The sequence below is a fragment of the Condylura cristata genome, unplaced genomic scaffold (genome assembly GCF_000260355.1).
Source record: "Condylura cristata isolate star-nosed mole 26May11 unplaced genomic scaffold, ConCri1.0 scaffold00003, whole genome shotgun sequence".
Classification (NCBI taxonomy): domain Eukaryota; kingdom Metazoa; phylum Chordata; class Mammalia; order Eulipotyphla; family Talpidae; genus Condylura; species Condylura cristata.
The window spans coordinates 74,527,683-74,554,142 of record NW_004567104.1 but is presented as its reverse complement, the minus strand read 5'-3'; positions in this window follow the sequence as shown (position 1 = coordinate 74,554,142).

Sequence of the window (26,460 nt, the reverse complement as noted above, 5' to 3'; positions counted from 1 at the left end):
CACTGGCTGCTATCTAACTTGTTTGTCTGTCCTAATACAGTCGTATTACTGTTTTTTTCTTCTGTTGTTACTATAAAAACTTCTTTCTCATAAAATGGAAATAAAAAGGAATCTCTTATATCATATGCAAAGGTGCAGGCTGCATCAATTAGAAACCTAAACATTAAAGAGAACACTAAAAATAATAGAAGGAAGTATCCTTTTGCCTTAAGGCTAGGAGAAAACTTCACAGGCAAGACCTTGAACAAAAAAAATGTGGTAGGTTTTACTCCTTCAAAATTCAGCTTCCAATTCACTGTAGACTTGCGATGGTGTCTACACATTGTCAATGTCAGGTGGTGGGAAAAGACATTTGTGGGATCTAACCTTGAAAGGGCAATCAAGGAATGCGTGCATGTTAATATGAAAAGTCAGAAACCAAGATAAATGAGTGTAGTAAATCACTTCAGAGGAGGGCAGACCTGAATAACTCACACATGTATTCATAAACATTCCGACTGGTTAGGAAGCAGAGAATGGAAGTTCAGAGAACTGTCAGATCTACCTGAGCGGCAGGCAAAATAGGAATGAGAGAGCTGTCCTGGGTTGGGCTCTTTGGGAGCAGACAGGGAGACAGGTTTTGGGTTAAGATGTTTATTGGAGACAATGGTGGAGACAGGAGTGGGGAGGAGGCAGAGTGGCAGAGGAAGCGGCTGAGAGGTGATGTGGGCAGGGGAAAGCCTTGGCTATCCCAGCTGGGAGTCTGGAATGGAAATCACTCGGCTGATAGAGCAGGCCCTTTACACCCCCAAATGCCAGCCATGCTGGGAGGGGGCCAGGTCTGGCCTTGGTCAGATAATGAACTCCGGAGGTTAGAGACTGTGCTTTGTGACACAGCAGAGCCTGCAGGAGCTGAGAACTGGAGGCTGGCGGGGCCCTGCTCCCTGACGCCAAGCGGCAAGCCGTCCTTTGAAGATTGGGCAGTGGAACTCTGTGATGGCTGTGAGCACGTGCAGCGTGCACACGAGTGAAGTACTGTCGATAGAAATAAGACATAAAGCCACTTTTAAAAGTAGCAGGCAGCCTTTAGTCAGGTTAAATGGGAATGTTTTTGTGTCGCCTATAATCCGGAAATTCCATTCTTGGTGATAAGTATCAGAGAAATTCTCATAAAGGTCCGTAAATGGACATGCAAAAGCATATTTATTGCAGCAGTGTCTGTGCTGGAGTTGAACACATCTGAGGGCTTTGTTACTGGGAGAATGTATCAGTAGACCTGGAAATGCAAGGCAGATGCTAAACTAAGCATTTTTAAAACAGTGCTGAGTGCAGAGAGTGGGAACAGCCTGTCCTCTTTTATCACTTACATAAATTGATAAGCTCGAATTCTCAATCCAAGTTATAATTCTCATGTAGTAGTTAAACACGATGGAACGGCTGCTTCTGGTGGGAGAGAGATGATATAGGAGTGGAAATAGAAGGCTGTCAGTCAGTCAATCAGCCAGTCAGTCTGTCATCAGGACTCAGCATGAAGGCGTGGGCTCAGCGGCGGTGCACCATAAACTAGAGGTCCTGTAAGTCCGTGCCACGGAGTCCCAGAGGGTAGCTTATTCCTGCCTTGGGGCAGGGGCCGCATCTGTCACTCACACTCGGGTGCTGGTCACTGGCGTTATCACATGGTCCCTCTTTATACCAGATTTCGGCCACTTCAGTCCATTGATCTGTCTGTGAGTGAGGCTCATGGGAACTTGCAGATCTTTCTACACCTTTTGCACATGTTTGGCTATGTGGGGTGGGAACTGTTGCAAGGCTGCCAGACCCCTTCTGCTATTTTTATTTTCCTGGGACCACTTCATGCTGTCTTTGAGAATACCACGAATGTCCCAGAATCCCAAACAGTAACTGGGACACAGCTCCTGTTCTAGTTAGGCCCCCAAACTAGTCTTCCCATTATTTTTGTCTCTCCCACCATGAAGCCATTTGGTTAGGAACTGGTCTTGTTCTGGGACCTGGGCAGGACCCGAACTCTGGCCTGTTCCTCGTGAATCCCTCCCTCTTGGCGAGTGTGGAACACATTTATCTTTATGGTGTTACAAGAATGACTCTCGGGCCCTCCCTGCTGTGCAAAGGGCTAAATCTCAGCACTTTGAAGCTGTCTACAGCCACTGCAGCACAAGTTCGATCCCCAGCCAGGGAGTGACCCACATGGCGCAGCAGACCTCTCCTGACCCACCCGCTGCTCCCCTCAGCAGTGTATTTCAGTAGATCTGCCTGTTCTGCTCCCCACTCCAGCTCTGGTGCATCCTTCCCCCCACCCTCACCTACCTCTGGCCTGTACCCCAGTTCTTGTATGCATAAGTAAATAATTTTTTTTTTTAAAGAATGTCTCTCATCTCTTTGTCTCTCCCTCACTTTTGTCTTTCACTCTCACTGGTGCCTCCCAGCTCTGAACAGCTCTGATCAGAGTAAACCTATTCAGAAATGTTTCAGAGGGTCTGTTTTCATATAAAAGCAATACATGGTAGTTGAGAAAATTTCACATATACAGTAAAGAACAAAGAAGAAATAGACCGATACATTAAAATCTTAACACCTTCCACCCCAAATTTGTCAAAATTATAGTGCAATTATCTAATAGTCTTCATTTTGGGCACCTGATTTATAGCCTTTCTGGAAACCTGGATTGTACACTTGAAAATGCTTTGTGCTTGTAAATGCCATATGTGTCTCCTCCCATGTGAGGCACAAACTTCCTTAAATGCTGTCCAACCTTGGAGAACATCGTTGGACTCCATTGCTTTTCCCCATTAAAATCAACAAAATAATGGACATCTCAGTTGTAAAGCCTTTTCTTCATTCCAGAGTATTTCCTTAGGCAGAGAAGTAGAGACATCAAGTCAAGGGACATACACATGTTTTAAGTCTTAATTTACTTTGCTGAATTACTCTGGGAAAGGCTCAGTCAGTCTTTCTTAGCATGTATAAGGTTCAGCTGCAGGTAAGAACGTTTTAGCCTGTCCTCGCTAGCATTTGCCAAACGGCTTCCTTGCTCATGAAAGGATTATGAAAATGCCGGGCCTGAAAGACTGCAGAATTAAGAAGTAAAGCGTCCAAGTCTTAACAGATTGATCTCCCCTAAGTTTATTATTTGGGGGCAGTGACACTGTCTGGAGAGTGACAGTCCTCTGGATTCCATTTGTTCTGTAGTGTGCATTGGTGACCAGCCAGCTTGGCAGTAAGTTGGCAGTGCTTAATGAGACTGTCCTCCATGATTGAAACAAATGACTCTCTTTTTGTCATCAGAAATGGAACCTTTATGCATTTGTTTTAGTAATACAAGATCTGACATCATTAATAATCCGAGCTTCCAGCCAGTGCTTGTTGAATATAGTGGATGAATGAAAAATTTAATTTTTTAGTAGATCATAAAAGATGTGCCAACAGATCAAGAATAATTTAGGCAGAGTCCCCTGATGCACGAGACATCCCACTGTCTCTGTTTTCTGTTGGGCAAGCATGTACATGCCAGTACCGTTCTCGGGAATCCTCTACATGCCATAGAGTGACATTCACACGGTGCAGCTTCTCTCTCCAGCCTTCCTCCCCTGCTCACCCCTGGGGACTTGCTTCGCCAGCCAAGCCAGTCTGCAGCTGTGCTCCCCATGGCCCTGGGATCAGCCACAAGTTCACGCTTCTGGTCTGGTTGCCGCCGTGGCTCACGTGAGAACGCTGTCTTCTTGGGCAGTACATCGAATCCCTCTTTTTCCAGGACCTCAGCTAGAGTCCACTCCCTGGTGTCAGTCACACTGATCCTGCAAACCTAGCTCTTACCTGTGGAGTTTATCACATTTTGCTTTTCCTAGGATTCAGCTTGTGCGGCTTCCTCAGGGCCTTTGTCTCTGCTTCCTTGGGGCTGCCCAGGTAATTCACCCACGATTACAGACCATGGCTCTGTAAGTCTTGAAGATTCTTTGCCTTCAACCCCACCTCCCAGTGCAGTTGGAGCCTCGTCGGTCCTTCGACTCTGATGTGTCCACTGCGGGGTGTGGACAGGATGCGCTGGATTAGTGCTTATCTGAGCACAGTGTCTGGGCGCACGAGTGCCTGCCCGGGGTTCTTTAAAATCAATTCCCAGTTCTAAGAGTGCACAGCAGTACAGTGATGGCTCTTGGGTGAATTGGTGGTGGAAAGTCCATGGGGATTACAACCCAGGTGGAAAAATGCACAAAGTGAAGAATGATGTAAAATAAATATATTTAAAAAGAAAGAAAGAAAGAAAGAAAATCCATTCCCAGTTCTGCCTTTGTTTACAAAAGAGGACGCTTTGCTGCGCCCCCAGCAGCAGTGGGCCTTGGGTGCCCGAGTGTGCTCTCTGCAGTGACCCCTCTGGCCATGATCACTGGAGCCTCCCAGCGTGGCCTCTGGTGCCCGAAGGAGTCCAGCATGGCACCAGCCCACTAGGAGGGGCTCTGGGCATGGAGAAGGGGTACAGACAAGGAAGGAGTCCCCAGAACAGTCTGACATGCAGTTGACTTTGACTAAGAAGGAAGGTTCTGGAAAATGTGTTGAACAGACACCTTTGCCCACTCGTTCTGAGGAACACATATTTCACAGTGCCAGGATGAAAAAGTAATTCAATAATTGTGAGTGATGATTGCAGAAAGGTGGTTAAATGATATCACTTTGCTTCCTTTTCATTATCCATGGTGACATTTACTGACCCCTAGAAAATTTTTTCTGAAATGTACCATGGAATTCTACCAGCTACATAGATTCAAGACCAGTAAGAGCAAGTCTAATGAGTTTTTTTGCAAGAGTGTTTTGGGCACCAAATAATACCTCTGCAGAGTCTCAAGGATCAAACCCTTCTCAGATTGCAGCCCTGCCCCTCCCGTTGAATCACCCAGTGGAGAGCGGCCCTTGTAACTAGTGCCCTCGTCCCCCAGTCCTGAGGAAGCTGAGACCCTGTGGCGGACCATGGCTAAGAAGCGCAAAGGGTTGTGGGCATGTTTTTGTTTGTTTTTGTTCCTCTCAGGCTTTCCATTGTGCTGCCCACTTTCCCCTGACCCATTCAGTGTTTTATATTTTCCCCTTTTGTTTATACTTATTTGTTCTAAATCCACCTTGTTGGGCCTGGTTAAAGAACTATGAACTGGAGACATTCTATAGGGGAGGAGAGGGAAACAGGGTCAAAACTGGGCGGGAAGAGCACACAGGACTATGTGATGGCGCAGGGGTGAAGTGGTGGTGGGAAGCCCATGGGGGTTACAACCAAGATGAGAAAATGCGCAACATGAAGAGTAATGTAGAAAATGGATTTGTAAAATAAAATACAAAAAGAAAACAGAATCTGAAAAAAAAGAACAACACTATGAAGATAGCCACAGCCACTGCAGCGCGAGTTCGATCCCCACCCAGGGAGGGACCCACAGGGCACAGCAGACCTCTCCTGTCTCACCTGCTGCTCCCCTCAGTGGTGGGTTTCAGTAGATCTGCCTGTTGGGTTCCCCAGTCTGTTTCTGGTGAATGTTCTCACCTCATGCACTTCAAGCTTGTACCCCAGTTCTTGTATGCACAACTTTAAAGTCTTTTAAGTCTTTAAAAAATTTAATTAATTAAGCTTGTTATTTTGAAATAATTGCAGATTGACATGCACTTGTAGCAGAGATTCACTGTACTCTTTAGTGTTCCCCTAATGATAACAACCTGTATAACTATTGCAGAATACCACAGCCAGGGAATTGGCATTGATCCAGTCTACTGGCTGGAGGGATGCTGGGCCAGGCTAAGCATGACCATGTTCAGTGTCACACTGTCCTTTCCTTCCAGTGTGTCCTTGCTTCTTGGGAACTGAAGAAGGTGCCCATGGTTGAGAGACAAGGATTGGTCCAAGCAGAATCCCTGACTGTGAATGTTACTAAGTGAATGACTGGGCAACTTGCTGGCAAGTCAGATAAAGTCTGTGTTCAGGCATGAAGACAAGGCTTGTCACGAGAAGCTCTGAGAAGTCATTCTGGAAAAGTCCCTTGGGAACAGTCATACAAAATGTTCATGTTGAATGTTAGACACATAGATAGAATGTTTTAGACACGCCAGGCACAGCTAAGTGGTTTAGAAAGAAATGAAATTCGAGAGGAATGCATAGACTTAAATAGTATTATGGAGAAGTGTAACAAGAGAAAATAGGGAAGTGGATCTTGGGGTGAGCTGGGTTGGAATCTTCTCTACTTAAGGCGACTTTGGTGTTTGTGGGGCCTAAAGCAAATGATAGAGTTAGAAACTAGGAAATGGTGGATGGGAGGGAGTTAAAGAAATCCCAAGAGGATGGTGTATCCCAAACTCTGGAAGAGCAAGGGCAAAGGACAGAGTTGGGTGAGGACAGCGATGAAGGGCACGTAGAATGCCAGTCTGCCTGGGACGACTGGACTCCAGGAACGTGCTTTGACAGAACCTCGCCTTTCTCAGGCCGTCTGCAGCAGTGGCTGAAGCTCACCCAGGAGGGTCGGGGGTCGATGGAATGAGCATCATGAGGCATTGCCAACTGCTGCAAATGAAGGATGCCTGATGTGTTATTACCTGGGCAACAGCAAGTTGTAAGAAGAAGGTGATCTTCATGGAGGCTGGGCCCAGGGGACACGGATGGGGGCCCCCAAGGCCTTGGCTCACAGAGGCACCTCTCTCAGCCCCATTACCAAGCCATAGTGGGTGGGTGGGAAGTGGGTTCCTCTTAGTCTTGGAGTCAACAAAGAAAATTCTCTCACTGAAGAATGCTGGTCTCTTTCATGCATAGGAATTACAAGCTCCTTTGCAAGCCAGATTGCCAAAAAGAGGCCCATTCACCAGTGAGCTAAGCCCTGGGCAGTGGAAGTCACGACCCACCGTCAGACAGAGGCTTCGGATGACATGGGTGAGGGTGGGGGCGACACAGGTCTGGGCTGACTGTTGACTTTCCCGTCAACAAGATGGGAGGGTCCAGGAGAAGTGTCAGTGTGCTCTGACATGGGGTGACTCGCAGCCTGGAGAGACCCACTGAGAATTAACCAAATGGTAGGGAAGAGCTAGGACCCAAGATTGCCAAGATAAGGCTGGCCTGGTGTGTGTGTGTGTGGGTGGGTGGGTGGGGTTGTCGAGGGGACTTTCTGCATCAGGATGGATGGATGTGCTGTGCCCATGTCCCTGATCCCGGTGTCTGTTCCCTCCTTCTGAGAAGGAAAGCTCGTGACCTCTGGCTTTTCCTGCTGCCTGGCAGATGCTTATTTCAAAGTGAAATCTCCATAACTACTTAGAAGATAGCAGCCAGTGGAGGTCATTTGCTGTGTACAGGTGACAAACATGCTCACAACCCCCCAGCTTTAAAATAAGCACTCCACTCACCCCCTGCTTCCCCCCACACATGCCAAGGGCAGCCATGTCTGGAAAACGTGTTGAAAACGGACAGGAGGAGTGTGCGGCTCAGCTGCCCTGGACACAGGCTGTCCTGGCTTCTCCTTGTGTAGGACCATTGAATGGCAAAGTCCTGCAGAACCAGCGCAACGATCAAAGATCAGACGTCCCCAGGAAGGGGGCAGCAGCCTCCAGAGTGAGGTTTGAGAGACGCTTAGCTGAGAAGTCTCCGTACGAGGAAGTCACTACCGTGTGGCTGGACGGACAGCTGCTTGTATTGGTTTCTCCTATAAAAAGCCCTTTGTTAGAGGGCGTGGGTGGGACAATATGGTCTTGGGCCACGCACATGCTTACTCTTTCTCTCCTCCAAGAGGCAATAGTTGATTGGATTCCTTTTGTTGTAACTCACATTCTTGTTGATAAATGAAGTCACCTCTGTAGTCAAGCAGTCCTTTGCAGCAGAAGAAAAGTGGCTTGTCTGTTGAAGAGGAAGGAGAAGGGACAAGGGGAGAGTGAGGAGAGAAAGTGAAAGTGAGAAAGAGAAAGTGAGAAAGGAAGAGAAGGTGCTATAGATAAGGATGATTCCATGGAAAGGGACTGTCTCAGGGCTTGAGAGAGTTCAGCTAGGGCAACTAGCTCTTTGAAACACTTTCTTCAGAGAAGAAATCACACTGGAAGAAAATGGTTGGACCCATGAAAGTTGGGCTGGTTCACAGCGTCAGTGGCATGGTTTTAAGGTGCAAGGAACTTGTGAATAGAAGTAAGCAGAATCTCAGCCCTTCTTTGGAAAGCCCGTCCCATTTGCTCTTTCTGCAGATGACCTGGCATGACTACTGATACGTTTGCTGCCTCACGCTGCATATTTCTCTCTATCATTTAGAGCAGGCTCTCCTCAAACAGGAAGAAAATATTGATCCCATCCTTCAGCGTCACACACTTACCATAGTTTAGCATACCAAGTTGTCAGAGTTTGATCTCTTAGGTCAGTGCTCCAACTCCTAAACCTATGATCCATGTTTCTAAGCTGCTCGGAGTTTCAAGCACCAGCCCATCAGTGTCAGTTTAAAAAAGCAACTGGGTTGGCCCTCCCTGGTGGCGCAGCGGGTTAAAGCACAGCACTGAGAATCTATAACCGCTTCCGCATGAGTTCAATTCCCGCCTGCCCTGGAGGTGACCACATGGCGTGGCAGACCTCTCCTGACCCGCCCGCTGCTCCCCTCAGCAGTGTACTTCGTCGATCTGCCTATTCTGTTCCCCACTCTGTCTCTGGTGAAGCCTCTCGCCGCCCCTGAGCTTCTGGCCTGTACCCCAGTTCTGTATGTACAAATAAATAAATCTTTAAAAAAAAAAAAAAAGCAACTGGGTTATACTGCGTGTAGAACTTGAAGACTTTTGGGGTGGTTTCCCTGGGTACCAGGAAGGTGTTTGTTATTCCATCAGGATTCCTTTCCTCATTTCCACATCAGAGAATGCATGTGAATATCATTTCTTAAAGTCTTTGTTAGCTTTAGACGTAGAGAAACCTTCTTACCAGAAAGAAAATGAATCCACGGGGTGGACGGGTATGCTGATTAATTTCACATGTCTGCTAGTTTGCTTCAATACTCCACTGGCGATTGCTGTGAAGGTGTTTTGTTAGATGTGATTAATCTATAATCATTTGACTTTAACAAGCACGTTACCATCTCTAATGTGGGTGGGCTTGGTTCTGGAGGACCAGTGCTAAGAAGTGGGGTCTCTGGGAGATGCCTCCATGATGGAAGCAGGGGTTCCAGCCAGTGAGGCTGCAGAGAGGCTGGAAACAATCGGCGTCCTGGTCTTTGCCCTCTGTAGCCTGGCCTCCTGCCTGCCAGGGCCACTCGCTGTCCATAACCCAACCGGTGGCCACAGGGTGAGGGGTTCATCGGGAAACTCCATAGGGATGGCTACCTGGGTTACACAGGGAGGAAAGGGCAGAGAAAGGATTTGGGGGCTAAGAGAGATAACAAGAGCCTGGGGTTGTATCTCTGGAGATTCATAGTAACACACTCCCTTTCGATAAATTATAAACTCAATCTCATTAGCTAAAGAAAAAGAAATAGGGCCTCTGTGGAAAGCGTGGTGATTGTATTTAACAAGACAGTTGAGGGAGGTAAACACAGGCTCTGTGACATGGGGGAGAAGATGCCTTAGTCTGCTTGGACTCTGGGTCTCAGGTGACCCCAATTCTTAGCCTAAATAGTCATCCCCCCCCCACCCACAGTTACGTGACAGCAGAATAAGAAAAATTCCCAGGGATCAAGGGTTAGCGTTACTCAGTCACTTCAGGGAGAGCTCATTACGCAGTTGTCAGTGATAAGACACAGATTCAGCCCCCCAAGGGACACTGGGTTCCTAAGTGACAGCCCTCAAGGGCTAGACGGCATTTATGACGCTAACTGCACTCGACTTGCTAAAGCCGTTGACGTTAGGGTTCTTGGGCATCAATGTCTGTTTAATGTGTACTGAACGCCGTACCCCAGGTGGGTTTTCCCGAACATTCCCTGCTCTGTTGGTGCCCTGTGGACCCCCAGCAAGTCCTGGAGGTGGAGGGCTGGTGCTTCCTGGGCGCTGACCGGATGCCGGGCTGGCGCTGCATCTTGGTTCTGCAGCGGTTGGAGCAGCCGGGCGGGGAGGGGGCTCAGGGTGCACAGGAACTCAGCAGCCGTGGGGAGGGGTGGTAGCGGGCCAGGGCCGAGGCGAGGCCGCAGGGAGGGAACTGTTCAAGGCTCCCAGCTTGGAAGAAGAACCCAGAGTTCAGTCCATGGTGTGGCGGGGACCCCAGGGAATGGTAAACTGGGAGCATGGCCAACAGCTTCAGGCAGCGAGGGGTGAGTGGGGGCAGGATGGGTCGCGAGGAGCCAGCACCCCATGTCACACACGATCTGAAGGTGGGTGCTAGAGGGGCCTCGTTGTCTTCTCCGTAGGGGAGTGGCGTGCAAGTGTAGACAGGAATGGTGGCAGGGGCTGGCGTGGGAGGGAGAGGATGAGACTGAGCGCTGGGCTAACCAGGAGCCTGTTACACCTGCTCCAAGCCTTGGGGTGTCGCCCTTCAGGTGTGGGGGCAGGTGGGCAGATGTGCCCGTTTCTGAGCTGTGACAGCAGCTTTGAGGTCGCCTGAGCTGGTGCGTGGGGAGAGGCAGCCTGCGGGCTCTGGGTGGGGCCGCCTGGAGGGAAGGCGCAGGCCTGCGGCTGGAGACTATAGGGAAGGGAGTTGGGGTAAGGGGGCGGGAGGAAACGGGCCAGGTGCGAGGACAGCTGGCAGTGCGCAATGAGATGCGCGAGCAGCTCTCCGCACTGCACGGGGGCTGGAAGTAGCTCTTCATCCTTTACGAAAAGCTGGAGCAAGAGAATCGTGGAGGACGCGTGCAGCAGCCCGAGACCTGGGACCTTCATGCACTTGTGGGATGAGGCCACTGCGCGAGTGGGAGCTCACAGCGGGGTGGAGGTCAGTCACCACCGAATGCTCCAGTGGATTTGAATCTCACATACCTGGGGACTCAGCCAGAGCAGCTTCGTGGGTGGGGAGGGGTGGGGTTTGGGGAGGGGGGTGGAAATGAGATATATAAGCTGCTCCATCAAGAGTGTCTCTGGAGATGGAAAGAGGTAAGCACAGAAGACACTGGGGGCTAAATCCAGAGAAGCGCCCGCCTTCCCTGTCCCTCCGCCTCTGCCTCTTCCTCCCCCAACCCCTTTAGGGCAGGCGGGTCTAGGACAGGTTATCACAAGGCGCACAGTCAGGAGGGCGGGCGCACCTGTGATGCTGTGGCCACGAGGCGCCCAGGTGAGGGGAGGCAGGTGGAAGATGGAAAGAGCCCCAGCACCGCTGGGTTCAGAAGCAGCGCGGTTCCTGGGATGAAAGGCTCAGGTGTGGCTTGCGGTGGAAAAGCCTGGAGCAGCTCTGGGCCTGAGGTCTGCACCGGGACGCGCCCCGCCCCCACTCGGACCCCTCTGGTGAGTGTGGGGTGCGGCCGGCGGGTACAAGACAGGGCAGCGGGAGAGGCAGTGCCGCTGACAGCCAGGCCTGAGCGTGTGGAGGAGGCTGTGAGACCGGCTGAAGGCAGAGTCCAGCATGTCCAGCAGCGGCCGGCTGGCGGGCCGGTAAGGCCGGTCAGTGGAGCTGCATTTTGGGGCCCCGTGGTTTTCTAAAATTGAACTAGGGGGCGAGCGTAGTGCCACCTGGAAAAAAAGAAAAGAAGGTAGCTGATGGAGAAAGTGTGATTTCAGACACGGCCCAGGGCCGGCGACTCTACTGGTGCTCTCTGACCCTCCTTCCTCGCGTGGACCGGTCTCAGCAAGGTGCCGCGCTCGCTAGACCCACACGGGCTTTGGCAAGAGGGGTGAACAGCGTGTTCTGTCCTGTTGGTTCTTTGTGCCTATTGCAGACATTTGTCAGTGGCCACTTTTTTCATAACTCAGGAGAGATTGATACTAAAATGGCCTTCGGGGGTGGGTGCAACGGGCAAAAGAAACCAGTTGCAGGGGGTAGATGAGCTGCCTTGCAGCATGACCATATCGGACAGGTATGGGTAAGTGGAGGTTTGGGTAAAAGTTCATTTGTAAAGAGTTGAATGTAATCACTCAGCCAGAATTTTTTCCTGAATTATAAGATGCTGTTGCTGGGCAACAGAGGCAGAGGTGATGCCTGGTTCTTGTATAATGCTATGAGTCAAAGTTGCTTCAATACAGATTTTAAAAAGGGAAAAGGAAGGAAAAAATGGCATGCAACTTAGTTAACACAGAATGTGAAAAAATTGCACATCCTTCACTATATATGTAACTATATGCTGTAGGCTTAGCACAGATTACATAGTAGTGACGCCCCATCCAGTCCACGGGCTGCCGTGTGTGGATCACACACCTACACCCACACCTGTGTTTACACCTCGCCTGCACCTGTTGCTATGGATGCCTTTACCTATACATCGATTCCACCTCTGTCTCTTCAGCTTTTATGTTAACAGACAGGAAAATCCTGAAAGTTGTATTAAAATAATGTGCAATCTTTGGATTTACCAAAGCTAAATTATTCTGACCTCTGTCATTTTAAAGTGGAGGTTTGGGTAAAAGTTCATTTGTAAAGAGTTGAATGTAATCACTCAGCCAGAATTTTTACCTGAATTATAAGATGTTGTTGCTGGGCAAAGACCTTGAAAGACTAAGAAATGACATAAAATTTATGATATAATTTTCTAAATGACCAGCCATCGCTTCTTTAAGAAATGCTATCTTCATTTGTAACTCTCAGGATACCCTGAAATTTATAATACAAATAAGATTTCTGTGGTATTGAGCCCGCAACCCGCACATAACAGCCCAGTATATCTTCATTAACAAGAAACATTTCTATTGATTTCATTTTGCGATGTTTCATATTACATATAACAAATATGTATGGTCACCTAAATGAATTATTACAATCCAATTTGAAATGATTGCATAGGGCTATTGTATTATCTCTAGGATGCTTTAGTCTCTGGGTGTCAAAACTGTTTTTATTTAATGGAATAACATGGAAAAGTTAATCAGAGCAGGTTAACCTTTGTGGAGCTCAAGGTCACATGCAGTTACTCTCAGCTGGAAACAGAGGTACTTTCAGTTTTGAACTCTCGCTGGGAGTTGGGGGGGAAGGTGGACCAGGGGGTAGCTCGGGAGATTTACGTGTTTCCTTGTGTGTCATGAGTATCAGTTGGCTTATGGGACTTTTCAATAACTGGATTTTTGATTAAAAAATTTCCTGCAAGGAAAATAAAATTAAATAGGCAATACAAACATAATAAAAAATCGATAGTGCAGTTAACATTTCTATTGTGTGTTATTGACCGGCTCAACTCTAGGCTCATCGAGCTTTGCATACATGTGCAACTGCTTGGTTTCTGACTAGGGTCGGGGTGAGGACAAGGAGCTGCAGAAAGAGAGTCCTCGCCTCACAATTGTATTTCCAGGGTAAGTGGCACTTCCTTTGATAGGATAAGATGTGTTTGGGGCCAGAGACACAACGGTAGGAGCATTACTTTTTGCTTCACCAACATCTCGCGTCTCTGAGCACACAGAGGTAGCCAGATGTGTGTTCGTGGAGTGTCACACACCTGAGCCACATGTGTTTTTCCCTTCAGAGCAGCCTCGGGAGGTTGTCTTGGCCTTAGTGAATGTGTTGCAATGTTTTGTCTTGCTCCAGAGTCACGTGTGTTTCTCTAGGACTGGTATGCGGAGGTGGGTGGCTGCAGGGAGACCCAGCTAAAGCCTTGCTCATGAGGCAATCGATGCCTGTAAGGTTTCACAGGAGTTTTGAACCTTGAGGTGGTCAACTGAAATAATTAGGAAATCCCCCTTCCATTCTCTAAATAACTACAACATGGACACAGGTGACCTCAAGAGGTGGAAATGAAGACTTCCAAGGAGCCAGAGTGGGCGTGGATGAAGGCTCGAGCACTGAGCTGGGTGCCCGCTATAAGTGTAAGGTGTAGCAGTGGAACCGACAGGAAGCCAGGTGCCAGGTTCAGGCGTCAATCAGGTGTAGGACGTGAGACCCAACTCCCAGCAATGAGGCTGCCCTGAATTGAATGGAGACCCCAGTCCAGGCATGTCCACAAATTTGAAAATAGGCATAATTTAGGGCTCCCCCTGGTGGCACAATGGGTTAAAGCACCACTTTATGAAGTTCGATCCCCTGCCCCGGAGGTGACCCACATGGCGCGGCAGACCTCTCCTGACCCACCCGCTGCTCCCCTCAGCAGTGGATTTCAGTAGATCTGCCTGTTTGCTCCCCATTCTGTCTCTGGTGAACTCTCTCACCCACCACACCTCTGGCCTGTACCCCAGTTCTGTAAGCATAAATAAATAAATCTTTAAATAAAAAAAAAAAAGAAAATAGGCATAATTTAGATGTTCAAAGTAAAATATGAAGAGATTTTACAATGCAAAAATCTCTAGTTCCAGATTCAGGCTTTTTGCTCTGGCCCTTGGATAGAGAAACAGTGACCGGGGATCAGCAAACAAAACTAGCAGCATGTGAGTGTGACACTGCTTGTGCACAGGCCCAAGGCCAGGACACCCCCAAAATAAGGGTAGCCAGAAATGCAAGTAAAACAGGCTGAAACCGCACGGGGTCTGCAGAAGTCAGTCACTGCCATCATAGAGTCACCCCGTAATCTGGGGCACACAGGAAGAGCCCCCTTGGACATCAGTGTCTCCAAGATGACGTTGTATCTCACACTGTGCAAGCTTGTATGTTCTGGTTTCCTTCAGGTCACCCAAAAGCCACAAACACACAAAGCCATTTACCCCCGGGAGATGGTCAGCACATTCAAGTGGGAGAACAGATATAAAGCTGCTGAGAGGAATGCCCAAGGAATCTGACAACCAGTGTGATGTAGATGTTCAAGCCTTACGTTTTATCATGCAAGATGAAAGAAAAGCAGACAGGATTGAGACATAGCTGGCTCATGCAACTGAAGAAAGAAATAATTTTGAAAGTGGAAGACAAAAAATACAGCTCAAAGAGACGAAGTCATGGCAAATGTAACTCTGAAGTTGAGATACACACAGAACATGTGACCCCTCAAACGCATCTCACAGGAGTTCCAGAAAGAAATTATGCAAGGACTGGGGAGACACAGTAGACAAAGAATATGGGTGGAGAATCTTCCATCATCGGAGGTGACTAAGGCAGCTTACAGCAGCAGCATGTTGGCCCATGAGAAGAACATGAACAGGATCTACACTTTCTAGAACATGAACGATGATAGGAACATTTCAAAATGTGTCCGAACAAGGTGGCAATCACACTGACAACAGACTTTTCATTGGTCATAATATTCATGATTGAATATTAGTTTGTAGATGGTAAGGGAGAGAGCTATTTCCCATCAATGCTCAGTTACATGGCTGGGGGTGGGCAGGTGGGGGGAAGCTTTCCAAGCAGCCATGGGCCTGTGAAGCTGGCGGGCTTCCTCGTTTCCCCTTTATCTGTTCCCCTCAAAACTCAATATTGAGTGACTTCACTGCCTGCTCTGTAGTGAATACAGTTAAAATGAATGTATTTCAAACATCTCCCAGCTGTAGAGTGGGGATAACAAAAGAGCTGTTAGGGGCTGAAGGCATGAGCCTGGCACACTCTCGAAGAGGTTGTTGCTGTTGCTCTTGTTGTGAATCACAGAAGCACACCCTTCCCCGTTGTCCAGATAGAGGGCCCTGTCCTACATGGGGAAGGACCCCTCAGCGAGTGGCCGGGAGATGGAGCTAGAAACCCAAGCTGTGACTCCCCACCCATCATTCCTCAGTGTCAAGTCTAGGATACTGGGCCCCTTTCCCTTATCTTTATGGCAGAGAACAAAATTTGGTCTGCGAGTGTCTAATCTGCAACCATATTGTTCCCAGAAACCAAGATCAATAATTCTGAACTGTATCAAAATGCCACAAGAAAGTAAATGATTCCACAACTTCAACCACAATGATGGAAGCATTCAGTTTCTGCTGAACACCACACCAAGGGCTTGGGGAAGGGTATCTCTGGCTTGGCTTTTTCCTGTTCCTTGAAAACAAAGTGGAGAGAGAAACATGGCAGAAGGAGCTGCCCTAAAGCCACAACAGCAAAGTGTGCTGAGCTTGCTGTGTGACACACCCGGGTCTGGGGGCTTCGCCTGCAGACCCCATTTCATCCCTCCAGAGTATGCAGTGGGAGATCGTACCTCCACCCCATGTTGCAGATGGGAAGACTGAGGCCAGCGGGGGGGGGGGCGGGTCTCCCTTGTCAAGGTCAGGCAGAGAAAGTGCCGGGCCAGAGCCCAGCACCTGCTGGGGTTGGGCACATGTGTCCTCACCTAGTGGGCCAGAACTCTGGGTTTTATTTCCCATGCCTTTGACATCTCACTAGCGAAAGCTCTCTGAGCAATGTGGACTGATTTCTTCGTGCATGCAGATGGCAGGCCCTTTCAGAATAGGCAAAACAGGCTTCTCCTCTTATGGGTTTTGCTCCTGGTTCCTTAGTTTGTCTGGTTTTGTTACAGGGCAACCCAACTGGCTTGCCTGTTGGTGGGTCCTCACCTGTGCACTTAAATAAATTCAGTTGTACTGCAGGCACACACAAAAAAGGTCAATAATGGGCTTATTTACAAAGGGGAAAGAAAAAGGACTAGGGAAAGAGAGAAAGAGAGAGAGGTACAAGTTAACTAGAGTGTCCTATCAATTCCACTGTCTTGGAACCCCAATAGCACAATGAAAGCTCATCAAGAGCCAAGCGACCAGCCACCAGCCACACGGTCCAGAGTGTGAGCGTTCAACATGGCTCCCTCATGTATATCCCCAAAGTCCCAGAATACCTGCTTAGCTCCGCCCTTGGGTCCTTGCTGTTCTCTCCCTGGTATTGCTGGGAGTTGTAGTTTCAGTAACTGGAGTAGGGAGTGGAGTTCACAAAACTGGAGTGGGGGCTGGAGTCCACAGAACTCTGCAGAGTTCCTTCAGGACATCCCTTTCCCCCTAACCGTTTCAGCACCACAGGCTGGGCAGTAGCTTCCCTTTCCAAAGAGGGCGGTAGCATCCCTTCTCATTTGTTGGGGGCCAGGTGTGAAGCAGAAGGTGGTACTAAGGAATTGGGGGCTGGGGACGAGGACCTGCGTGTTGCTGGGTCCAGGGCATCGCTTTGAGCCCTGATCTGCATCACTGTTATCACCTACCTCTCCTCCTTTCGTAGGGCCCACGGGTGGGCCTGTATGAGTCCTATACCTCACTGTCACTGAAGCCCCCACCCCCACAGGACACCTGCAAAGTTTCTCTCTGACTCTTCTGCCTGCAAGGAAGTAACCTGGAGTTTTCTATCACAAGATTGTATCTGATTGAGAGAGTCCCCCAGAAATTCATGACCACCTAGAATCGCTGAACATGACATTATTTGGAATCAGGATCCTTGCAGATGTAATCAGTTAAAAGAGAGTGGGCCTAGGTGCAGTTATTTGTGGTTTTATAAGGAGAGAGAAGAGAAGAGAACAGGAGGGGGGTGGGGGAGGGGAGGGGAGAGGAGGGGGAGGAGGAGGAGGTCAAGTGAAGATGGAGGTGGAGTTTGGAAGGATAAAGCTACAAGTCCAGGGATTCCTGCTACAAGGTAGGGCAGATTCTTCCCTCAGGAGACTTCACGGGGTGTGGACTTCCCCAGGCCATGATTTCTATTTCCAACCTCCAGAACTGAGGATAAATTCTGTTGTTGAACGGCTCCCCACCCCCCCTCCACCCCCCCAACCCCCTCCCCGTTTGTGGCTATTTGTGGTTGAAGCCCTAGGAACAAGCACATTTAATGAGACTTTTTCAGTTGTCCCCAAGCTGGAAAGAGGGTCTTGACTTAAATGGCATGAGGAAATCATACTTTCGAGACAGGGTTTCCCTAAGCAGATCACAGGGGCCCACAGACAACCATCCCTGTTCACAGCTACCACCTGGCATCTCTTCTAGGTTTTTAGGATGAAACTGAGGCAAGGACATGATCAGTGTGAGAGAGACCCCGTCGCTGCGAAGGTGAGCGGGATGATATGCAGGGAAATCGCAAGAGTGGAGGAAAGGGGACGTTTCTCTCCCAGGGGGCCTGGCTTAGGGAGTGGACTCCAGGATCTGGGATGCGGGGGCAGGTGAGCTGGGCGGGGGTCTGGCAGTGGAGCATTACCTTGTGGTCATGCAGATGACTTCTGGCGTCTATTTGTTAGCATCTGGCTAACAGCTCCCCCGCCCTTGGCACTTCCTAAGGTTGAAAGTGATAAACCAAGTCCTTTCCTTTGTGAATGAGGCGACACCTTTCCGTTGGGCTTGTGGAGACTGGCCCTGGAGACTGAGCCCTCAGCCTTTGAGATACGAGGGTCTCTCCAGGAGATATTGTCAGCATTGAGTTGCATTCCAGACACCTTCCTGGTGTCCAGAACTGCTTCTTGGTTTGGGGGATCCTCTGCACAAAAGCACCTGGGGAAGCTGCCCAGGACACACGGCACTATAAGCACCCTTACTCTAGGTATATAGAGGGGTGACTGAGTTCCTCTGGGTTGGCGGACACCCCAGAGAGGTCGTTGGGCTTGAGCCACCATGCTGGTGCCCACCTAAGGTTGATGGCCCTCAGGCACAGAGGACATAGCCTTAAGAGACTGGATTTGCCTGCCTGGTATAGGAGAATGGGGGAAGGGTGAAAGAGGTCACACCAGAGCCAGGCACCATGTCAGGAAATCCAGCAGGGTGGAGCCTCAGGACCACTCAGAACTCAGACACAAGCCCCGCAAGAGATCAAGTGTTTGAATGTGACACTCCAAGGACCACACTCAGTCCACCCAGCACAGGTGCCAACTGTGGCCATTCACACGAACATAGGCAAGTTGCCTTTGAAATGTCCAATATTGGAGCCAGGGAATCGGTATAGTTGACTTTTACTGGATAAGAAACTACTCCATAATGGAGGCAATGAATGCAACGACCATTTTGTGTTTTGAAGAGAGGTGGATGTTTCCAGGTGCTTTATGACAAGGCAGCTGCGAATTTGGAATGGGAAGCAGACATCTCCTTACCTGTCCTACTCCCAGGGCTGGTACTTTCAGATGAACTTGGCTCTTAGGTGCAGGCTGAAGATCCCAAGACTAGAGTGACCCCGAGAGGTTTTATTTCTATAGTGTGGTGCTCTATTTTCTGAGAGCATTTTGGAAGAATGACCCTCAGTAACCCTATATTGGGGTGAAATTTATGGCTTTTGAAATTCTGGAGCATCACAGTGTGCCCTCACTGACTGACAAAATGCTAATGACAAAAAAATGCTTATTTTTAATGACAAAAATGCTTATTTTTAAGAAAACTACTGACTTCTTTCTCAGAACAACAAAAAACTACTTATAGACAATGAAATTTTATTCTTTTGGCATGTGGAGAATTATAATACAAGCATTCAGTGCACTGTTAATAGGAAAAAAACTCTTGTGTATTCTGAGGATTTGGGGGGAGACAAAATGAGAAAACTGATTGGATGCACTCTCTCCTAAAAAATCCCAACAACAATAAAAACCAAAAAAAAACTGGAATCATATGGTGGAGCTACAATTACTTTTGAACCAGAAAAATATTTTCCCATCTTCAAAATATGCAGAGTATCCAACTTGCAACTAATCCTGAATTTCAAATCAATAAGGTTTAATATTTCACCAGCAATCATAGGTTGACATCAATGATGCCACAGCTCTCTGGGAGAATAGGAGCTTATGAGACAAAGGACAGAAGGCAGCCATCCAAGGATGAAATAAAAGAAAGATGCTTTGCAAGGGCTTTTGTGAAAATAAAACATCTCGCCACTCAACCCACGCCCCAGAGTCTTCCTTCCACTTTCAGGTTAGCTCTTGAGATGCAAGTTAAGAGCTTCCGAGGGTCTGTGGAAGAAGGGAAGAATGCCTGGGGTGAGCCAGGAGAGGGTTCTTCCTCACTGGGAACACTGATGTTCATGATGATCCAATAGGGTGTATCAGTTAGCATTTTCTACAAAATGAATGACCCCAAGATGGAGTAGGTGAAAATGTCAGCCATTGGTGTGTGGCTTGTGTGGGTTTACAGTGGGGATGGGCTTGGTTGAGCAGTTTCTCTTGCCTGGGCCCACTCGTGTATTTAGTCAGCAGTGGGGTTGAGTGGGGCTGATCTTGAATGACATCATGTGGGAGGGTAGATGTGGTCCATAGAGTGTCTCAGCCTCCGGCAGGCAGGTCTGACTTGATCTTCATGGGGCTCCCAAGGTAAAAGCGCAGGCTGCCTCTTCCACCTTATTCTTTGGTCAGTTACAAGAGAAGCCAGTACAGCAACCCAGATTCAAGGTGTGGGGAAGTAGAACCCACTTCTTGCTAGGATGTGTTACAGAGTCATGTGGCAAAGGTAGGGAGGATCATTCCCCCAGTAATGGTTGCCCTAAAGTGCGTACACCCCATGGCAGTGCTGGTTGTTGCAAACCCCATCTCTCCAAAGAGGGTGCTGTGGCTGGGATTCGAAGTGCCTTCTGACCTTTTCCCATGCCATTTTCACAGCACCTTACTGAAGGAAAACATAACAAAACATACAGTCTCCCCCTGAGACCTCCAGAGGCAGGTTTTCAGGAGAGGAAATAAATAGAACAGGATTTTCATTGTGAAATGAAATATCTTGGTGATGAATTTTTAAATGGTCAATTCTTAGGGGAGGGGAGGAGGGAGCTTGCATTATGATAAAGTGGAGGGAGAGGCTCCAGCAATTTCTGAGTGCTATATGTGGAGCTAAAACCAATAGAAATGAAATGTTATGTCTAAGCAGAGTGTGAGGTCTGGGAATTCCCAGATGTAAATGCCTGGCCTGGGGGATCCTGCTGAGGGCCTTGTGATGGTCTGGGCGGTCAACCCTAGCAGGGCCTGCTTCCCAGCTGGGTGGATTTGTGCCCTCAGCACAAATCAGGGTAGCCAGATTTGTGAAGGGGGAGAATTCAAGATGGCCGCCGAGCACAGGGCTGTCTGACCCTGCAGGGCTGGGATGCACTTCTGCTGGGCTGCATCCTCTGTCTTTTTAGTTCTGGCAACTAGATAAGTCACAGGAGTGATTCCCTGATGCCTGAAAACCCCATTGCTACACTCCTAGGCTGGGACACAGGGAAAGGCCTCCTCAGGGCTGAGAGCCCAGCACAGAGCCATCTGCCCATCTTTGCCCTTCCTCATCTTTCCTGCACTTCCGTCTTGATGTCTAATGACTCTCCCATAGAACTGTGACAAACGGGTCTTCAGGTGACCTGCGTGTCCCCACTGATGTAACCCCTTCTCTGACTTGCTTCTAACCTGTAGAACATGGCATGGGCGATGATATAGGCGCCCGGGTTTTGGTGCCCTTTTGTGGAAAAAGTGACAGGTGCCACTCCTGCTCTAAGCCCGCTCTTCAGAGGAAAGGGGACAGGATGGGTGCAGAGAGTATGCAGCATATCTCTTGCCCAGCAAATGCAACAGAGAAGTGGGTCAGTAACACAGGACCGTGCTGCCCATTGCCCCTGTGTGCAGAGAACAAGTTCTTGTCAGAGTAGCAGCACAGACAGGGGGCGCGCCTGACGGCTGAAAATGGGAGTAGGTGAAGGATCAGCTTGTAGCAATCTGCTTGGCTGTGTGTGAGCTACTGGTGCAGAATGAGGGGTCAGTTGACCCTGCATTGCGGTCGAGGGCCACCTGCGCCATGGAGCCTTACGTAAAGGCGCGCCAGTGGAACTCATGGTCCCGGGCTCTCTGCTCCTGCAGCTCTCGCGCCTCTGTCATCACCTGTGTCATTTGTCTTCCCTTTCAGGTTGACTACTTGCCTTGGGGACTTTAAGTTCCTCCAGATCACTGGGATTTTTCAATCATATTTTGTCTGAGCAGCTCAAGTACCTCAAAGTAATAATGGGCTAGTATTGATACTTCTGTGTTGGGTTTAATGAGCAGGCTGTAACTGGGGTACAGGCCAGAGGTGGGGAGGGGTGAGAGTATTCACCAGAGACAGAGTGGGGAGCAGAAAAGGCAGATGGACTGCTGAGGGGAGCAGCGGGGAGACAGGAGAGGTCTGCTGCGCCCTGTGGGTCACTCCCTGGCTAGGGATCTGGCCAGTGCTGCAGTGGCTGTGGACAGCTTCATAGTGCTGCACTTTAATCTGCTGTGCCACTAGGGAGGGCCACACATTCTGAAGGTTTGCTCCACACAATCATACCAACCATTCCTCCTCCTGTAAGAAGTAATTCCCTCAACAGCCCAGCCTGGAAACCTCCGTACTGGACATTCGGTGGCTCAAGTGGCAACATCTGTGTCTAGGGTGCACTGGAACTGTCTCTCTAACCCTCTGCCTTTGTGCAACAGTGGAGACTGTGTTTCCTCAGGCATCTCATGTTGACGCTCCAGACCCCAGAGGGTTGACATTGAGCGTTTCTTAGGGTTAATGTCACTGACCCATCAACCATCTGGCCACCTGCGGCAGGCCTGTCTGTTAATAGGTTTGCCCCCCTCCCATGAATGTTCTCTTATCTGACCCAAACCTGGGTCTTCACCAGGCACCCACTTAGCAGGCTCCTAATGACTGGGGAGGGCGGGAAGCAGCTACAGAGATTCCTCAGTCCCTTGGTCGGTGCTGTGTGCCTTAACGTAAGATGGCAGCATGTTGTGCTAGGGGCCTTCTTTCCTCGCCACAGGTCTCACACCCTCTGCCAAGTTACTGACTTGTGGACCCATGGGAGGATTCCACAGCCACTCCTGTTACACTTCTTCATGGCCGTGGGGCCATCAGACTGGCAGGATGCCAGATTCGGGATCCTGCTGGGTTTGCGTGAAGGCTTGGCTGTGCCTCCCACACTCACGGTCCTCACCCCTCTAAGAAGCGTGCCACTGTTCAAGCCACTTGCTGCACTGCACAGGGCAAGCGGCTGCGCCCCGGGTGCATGACTATCGTCCTCCTTCTGGGCCACATCACTCTATTAATCAGCACTTTGCATACGCTTGTTCAACCAGTTACAAATTCACTTAGCTCTGGTCCCTCCCCCATTTCTCCATCTTGTCCACAAGAATATCCTGCGTGGTTCTGTCAAAGTGCCTTGCTGAAATCCAGATCCACCGATCAGCCAGCCTAATAACCCTATCGGGAGAGGAAACGAGATTAGATCGGGGTGACTTGTCTAAGAGTCGCTGCCTCTTGGCAGCCGCTCTTGTCCCCGAGCTCACAGATCAACCTGTAATGATTAGTTCTGATTCAGCCAGGGATCGATATTGAGCCCACTGGTCTGTATTCTGTAGAGTGTCCCTCCTTCCGCCTCGTCTCCACACCCGTCTCGCCCTCCTTGAAATCGCTGAACGCTTGGCCTGTCTCAGTTCTTGGGGAAGCTTTCCTTTTCTTCCTGCTTTCTGGAGTAATCTCCATGTCTTCCATCACTGTCATGTCTCCTGATAGATCCCGGGGGTGTCTCTTAGTATCCTTCAGCCTAGGTTTCCTCTGTTTCTTCTCACCCCTGATGTCACTCTGAGAGCCAATTAACGCGTGACAGCTCCTCGCATGTAATTGGTACCGGGTATTGGATAAACAGCAAAGAACCATACATGTCAGACATTAGTTTCTTGTAAGACACACACACAGGCTATTTCCCTCCCGATCCAAATACATGACATTTTGGGTGTCGGTTGATGCTATCATCATTTTAGAAAGGTGTTCTTCAAAGAGTCGGAAAGTCATTGGCTTATCTCTTTGAAATTAGCTTACCCCCAAATCATAATTAACCGGAGTCTAAAGTTTTGCTCTATCCTAGCTACTAATTTCTGAGTAAGGAAATTTAAGATTCTTGACATACGGTGCACAAGTGCTGTTTGCTGGTTGAGGTAGATAAACTGGCCAGTCAGATGATTGGATCGGATCAGGTTGTATGGTATTTGAAGCCTAAAAAGAAAAATTCAGCTAGAGAAAGGACAGCTATTGGAAAAACACTTCTTAACGGAAATAGAATGTGTGTGATGAGTGTTAATTACATTTCTTCTGCTAACTGGCAAATTGCCCAGCAGTGGTAGTGACGTTTGTTATCTCATGAACTGACAATCTTCATGCTTGCTGCTCAGTGTGAGCTTCATCTCTAAGCAGCAGAGTGAGTGGGAGGACCGAGGGAGCTTAGCATCGGGTCATCACCCTATTTTGCAGAAGAGGAAGCTAAGCGCAGAGGGACAAGGTGACTTGTGCCAGGTGAGCCCCTGCTGGAGGTTGGTCCAGGTGGCCGTAGACTGTTGGGCGACCCTCACTGTGAGCGCTGAGAGCAGGTAGCTGCACCGAAGGGCTAGGTGTCTCTGGGGAGCCTTCCTATGGGTCCTGCGCTTCTCATCCCACTGGACAAGGACCGAAAAGATCCCTCTGTTTGACTGTCACCTCTGCTCTTGCTGTCCCTGAGCTTGGGAACATGAAGACTCAACTCTGCGCTGTCTGGTGCCAGGGAACATGCTCTCTGAGATGACCAGGCGCGTCTCTGTGCTGTGCCCATCAGAGCTGATGGCCACTCGGAAAGTGGCCTTGTCATAGATGGGGATGGGGCATGGGCCAGTGATAAAGCGAGACCGGTGGGCTCTGACAGCCACGCAGCCCGGCCGCATTATTGACAGTGGGGGAGAGTATCGATTGAGCTGCCGGGATGATCCTATTATGCAATTAGAAATTAGATTTGCATTTTTAATTCCTTTAGAAGAAATTGGTCTGAAGCAATTATGGCAGGAAAATATTAAGATGGATCCAGCTTCTTTGTAAAGAAGAACTCAGAAGCGTGTAGAGGCTGCCGTTGCTATCAGAAAAGTTCCCCTATTAAAAGGGACGACGAGGTAGCAGAAAAAGCACAAAGCCGCAAGTTGAAAGGGCTCGTGGAAACCAAGTTCTCACCGGTGGGGAAGAATAACACCAGGTGAGCCCCAGAGACAGCCGAGGCCAGCCAGGCCTGCGTTTGCCTATGACCACCTGTATGCCACCCTTTGGTCTAGGCCTGCAAGATTTTCCTGCAAAGGGCCAAATAGTAAATACGTTAGCTCACGAGGCCACCGAGGCTCACGGGTCTCTGCTACAGCTCCCCCACATCTATCCTGCTCACTGTGCAAATTGGCCAGGCGCTTACGATTTCAAAGGCTTGTCTTGGGGCTTCAGGAGCTTCTGGTGTAGGGAAGGGCAGGCGTGAAAGAAGCTGCAATAAAACTGGGAGGCCACGGGCAGAGGGCCGGTCAGCTGGATGCTTTTCCTCCACCACTGCAAGGCACAGCACTGCACTGCAGCAGTGGGACCCGGGGTCCCGAGGCTAAAGGACTTCGCGTGGTGCGGACGGGGAGGGGAGGCCATCCTTGGGAGGCCCAGGAGGCCGCTGGTTGCATGGCGAGCTAAGGAGTAGGGATTTGGAAAGAGAGGGCCCAGCTGGCTGCAGAAGCACAGAGGAGCCACGTGTCCGTGCCTCTGTGGGGCAGGCCAGGGCCTGCGTGCTGAGCCGAATGGCCAGCACTGGCCCTGAGGAAGCTGGCTCTCTGGAGGTTCATGAGAACAAGAACTAGGATGGAGACACAGAAGCACCAGGAGGTAGATTCCTGCTCATTATCTTGAGGACACGTGGTGTCACACTGTGGAAGCTTCACTCACACGGCAGACATTTTCATTTTTACTTTTTCTGTCCCCAAGCCCCACATCTCTTACACCCGGACCCTTTGCCCCTCCCTCTTGCTCCCTTAACCTCAGAAACCTCCCTTCATTCATTGAGGACATCCACTTTTTTTTTTCCTTTTTTTAACTATTCTTTTTTTAAGCATTTTCCTTTGTTCAATTGTGCAGGATGGAAACACCCACTCTGTTTCTTTGTCATTCTAAGACTCTGGGGCTCCCTGCAGGCTGCCTGGACCGCTGCCCCCCCACCCCCCACCTGGGTAGGAGGCTCCTTGTGGGGCCCAGGGATGGGATGCATTAGTATGAATGATGTAAACAGGGCCAGGGGTAACTCTGGGGGACTGTGGTGGTCTGGTCCTAGGGAAGGCATGGCTGACAGGGCCTAGCTGTTCAGACTTTGCAAAGGGAAACTTGCCTCCAGCCTTGCGCATACTTCATTTGGCTCCTGGGTTCTGCTGAGGGCTCCTGGCTGCTTCAGTCTGCCGCCTTGGGAGTGGCTTACAGCAACAGAAAGGAGTTCTTTGACAGTTTTGAAGGCTCAAAGTTCAAAATCAAGCTGTCAAGAGGCTGGCCCCTTGTGGAAGCTCTGCGAGGAAGTCTGCTGCCGCCCCGGTGTCTCCTTTAGCCCCAGGCTCCTTCTTGCCAGAGGACAACAGTATCCAGTGGGAGCCCCGTGGCTTGTCCACACAGCAACCCACTCCGGCCCGTCTCACTGCTGTCTCCTGCACGTCCCTGTGAGACCCTCGGCCTCTGCCCCTCAGCTTCCGGCACTGCATCTAGGCAGATCACCCTAAATCCAGGATGTCTGATAGAGAACAGCCCTGAGGTTTTCTTTTTTCTTTTTTAAAGATTTATTTATTTATGCGTACAGAACTGGGGTACAGGCCAGATGTGCAGGGGCGGGGAGAGGCTTCACCAGAGACAGAGTGGGGAGCAGAACAGGCAGAT